The sequence below is a fragment of the Temnothorax longispinosus genome, chromosome 10, assembly GCF_030848805.1.
Source record: "Temnothorax longispinosus isolate EJ_2023e chromosome 10, Tlon_JGU_v1, whole genome shotgun sequence".
Classification (NCBI taxonomy): Eukaryota; Metazoa; Arthropoda; class Insecta; order Hymenoptera; family Formicidae; genus Temnothorax; species Temnothorax longispinosus.
The window spans coordinates 20,208,296-20,212,086 of NC_092367.1; the positions used below are offsets into that span (position 1 = coordinate 20,208,296).

Here is a 3,791-nt window from a genome sequence, read left to right on the forward strand (position 1 = left end):
CTTACTACATTATTTAAAAGTAATAAAAATAATGTTAGTGCCACACCTATAGAAATTAAATTCGTGAGCTGCCGTCTCTGCATTCCTGTAGTCTCGTTTTGCTTGTTCGGGATTTGTGTGTATGTGTCGCATTCACATATGCAAATATCTATACATGAATGTAGCCTAATAGCGTGTCCTGGACCAAACTACGATCGAACATCGTAGAGTACTACTCAGATACAAGATGCTCCCTCGACGTCAAAATGTTGGCGCCATCCTTGTACACGCGAGTCTCTACACATACAGATAACATTCTTCTACACACAAACGCTAAGATTTTATGTACACATAGAATTCTGTAGAATGCTTGGAAATCGCTATCATAAAAAGATTATTTTGCAATATCCTCGATCAGTGCACAGATGATATATAATGCATTTGCCATTAAGAGAACTATTAAAGAATGTTCGCATATTTTTTATTCGTAGCATAGAAATGTCCTGTAAGCAAGTACCAAGTATTTTTCCAAATCATTTGGAAACGATTGACATGTTTGCTTTAGAATTTAGATATATTCCTATATTTTTCCGCAAATAGTTAATATAATATTGACATATCAAGCATATACAATTGCTTTATTTTACATGATTAGTCTAGTAAAGTTTTTATTAAAAATAAGTAAAGTTAAAAATTTATTATATAATATATGAAACATGCTTTGTGTGTATAAAGTTTTTACTTTTTTACTAATTTTACCTTACAAAAGATGTAAGTATTTTAATTCTTTCATTTTTGTTTTAATATGTACTGTGTTTAATATTAAAAATATGTTTGTTGTCAATATTATTTTTTTAATTTCAAAATCTCTGTGCTTATACGGATCGAGTTTAATAAATCTATACATGTTACGATTCCAAATGTGTCGTTCCAAATCTAAACACTATCATTAAGAGTATTTAATTGCTCGATATAAATTTTTGGAAATTTATTCAAATAACGAATAAATGAGAAAGAAAATGAGGATTCAATGGGATCGGGCATTATCACGTCGGTGTTCGAAGCAGAGGAGGGTGTTAACTCACTTCGTTGACTGTTATCACTGCAAAGTGTTTCGAATACGATTCACGGTCAGTATCGTACTACCAGCATTGAGATATTTTAGCCTCGATCGACGATATCTCATCGGTACATTAAGCTGCCTGCCACGATTCGCATGCATCGTGCATTTCTTGGAAGGTACTTTATCCGCCTCGATATTGTGTATGCAACGTTTTACCGTTTAGCAATAGTACCATCGAGTTACTACCGTGACGAATTGCTACTTTTCCGAACGAATGGATAAAATAAAATGAACTGATAAAAACTTATTTCGCAAAATTTATTATTTTTTATAGTTGCCATATTTCGTATGAATACTTAAATTTTTCCGATAAAATAAGAATAATTATATATATTCTCTTATCCCTGATGTCCTAGCAAAAATTCTAGACCAATTTTTTGAAAAAATACTGATTTTTTTAATTAGACAAAATATGCATTTTTTATATTATACACTATAATTAGAATTTTCGAGACATTTAATATTTAAATTATTATTGAATATAATTTGATTTCTAATTTTCTAAATACCTATAAGTATTAAACTTCGAATAGATTGGATATTATTTCAACAATTGTGCCAAAAAGCGATCAATATACATGTTCAAAAAACACATATAGTCATTTACGACCATGACGAGTAATACATCAAACCGAGATAATCGCATGTCCTCTGATAAAAGTGACACCTGCATTTCCGAAAAATATCAGCCGCTTCTACCGTCCCGTCGGCTATCATCGGCGATTTTTGCAATTCAATCGTCGGTACTTTATCGGCCATTTGACTCATCCTTGACGGAAATATTCTTGCTTCATTTTACATCTTGGCCAACGTTTATTTCTAATAAATATATTTTCGCCCGCACGCCATCGAGCAAACGTTTGCGGCGCAGCGCGGCGCAGCGCATCTATCTAATCTTACTCTTTACTACACCGATAAAGATTTTTCATATTCGGCCGGCAATATTTTTACGGGACTTTCAACATCGCAAAATTCACAGTTACCATCTCTCTATACGAAATCTATGTAAATTTAAGATAGTTACAATCTGATTATTTTCTTCTCGAACTCTCGAATCTCACAAAACATTAAAAATCTTATTTTTAATTTCAATTGCATAACTCCATCGCCCGAAATCTTATCGCCGCACAAATCACGAGAGATTAAAACAAGATCCGTTTGTATTTCCCCGATCGTAGCATTATCAAGTCTATCCTAGACTCTGAGGAACATTTTTCTTTCGTTCGCGAATCGCTGCCAATATATCGCTGCCATAAATCGCCATCTCCCACCCGACTCTCACTTTACCGAACTTCGTGGAACTTGATGGTGTAATGAAATACCAAAAACGATAAATTACAATCTGAAAATGCTCGCGAAGGGAACCGATGGTGACCGGGGGGGACATCAGGGACTACAGGGAGAACCCTTCTCCCCGATGGAAGAAGGAACTGCGATCGAACGGCAGAGAGGTGCTTTCGGTGAATCGACAAAGGGGAAGGGATTCTCGAGGGCGGCGCCACGTTTGCGCCACGGTATAAAGAGCCCCGGAGGGGAATAAAGAGGTGGAAAAAAAGGAGCTCGGTGAGAGTGGCTAACATGGAATAGCCCTTAGCCGGCACGATAGCCGCTCTTTAGGCTGATGGACTCTTGGCTCCTTTTCCCTTTTATCCCCTCATGACGCCTCTCTCGTTCTCTTCGCCTGTCACCTCTTACCTGTGGTCCAGCTTTCTACCTTCATCGCGCTCTCCCTCTCCCTCTCTCTCTCTCTCTCTTTCTCTCTCTCTCTCTTTCTCTCCTATATCTACGTTTCGCGATCTTTGCTGTGCCTTTGTGCATGTATACACACTAAGAATATTGAATTTTGTTTAGCATAAATGTTATCAAATTCTACCTATGTATATACTAAATACATACTTTCCAATAATTTTATCTACTAAAAATTTAGTATAGCATGTTTACTAACAATATTAGTAAAGATATTTAAAATAAACATATTTACTAATAAATAGTAAACTTATAATTTCTCATCATAATTGAAGGCTGCGGAACATACAATTTCTGTTGTAGTCTTAATATACTACTTGAAATAAATGGATTATTTGTGCGTTTTGTTACTCATGTTTGTTTATTATATGATACCTATACAAATAGTTGCGCAACGCTTATTAAATATAACTATTCTCAAAATATGTGTTAATTAATAAATTACACATCACTGAGTAGATAATTACTTAAACAGGTGTTATCATAACATTTGCTGCGAGAACTCTTCGGCAAATGCTAAGATATGATGAATTGCTGTCTGATATAGCAAAATACTCGCGAGAATCTTGTTCTCGCTTTATCACGTCATATAATTACAATCAGCTTGCTTATTACATTTTTTGATTAATGATGTTAACAGTATTCGAGTTATTAAAAAAAAGCGATAATAAAAATTTATTGGAAAATTAAGAATTTACTATTACGTTTATATCTATGATTTATAAGTCAATTGATTTATAATTTGTAATTTTGGTGATACTGCAACAAGATGATTTGAATAGTCGTACTCTTATATAAATAAATAGTGTTCTGCAACAAAAGGATAGGGATCTCATTTTGAGAGATACCGAATTTTCATCGTCTTAAAGAAAACGATTCGCAAAATATGTTTAAGTACATGTATTTACGTTATATATTACTCTTTGGAGAAAAAATTAAAATA

The 3,791-nt window shown here is 34.0% G+C and overlaps 1 long non-coding RNA gene across 1 annotated transcript in view; it reads left to right on the plus strand.

Annotated features, from left to right (window-relative positions):
- LOC139820729 (uncharacterized) overlaps positions 1-3,791 on the plus strand; it is a 75,940-nt gene that overhangs the window by 66,514 nt on the left and 5,635 nt on the right. The window lies entirely within an intron of this gene.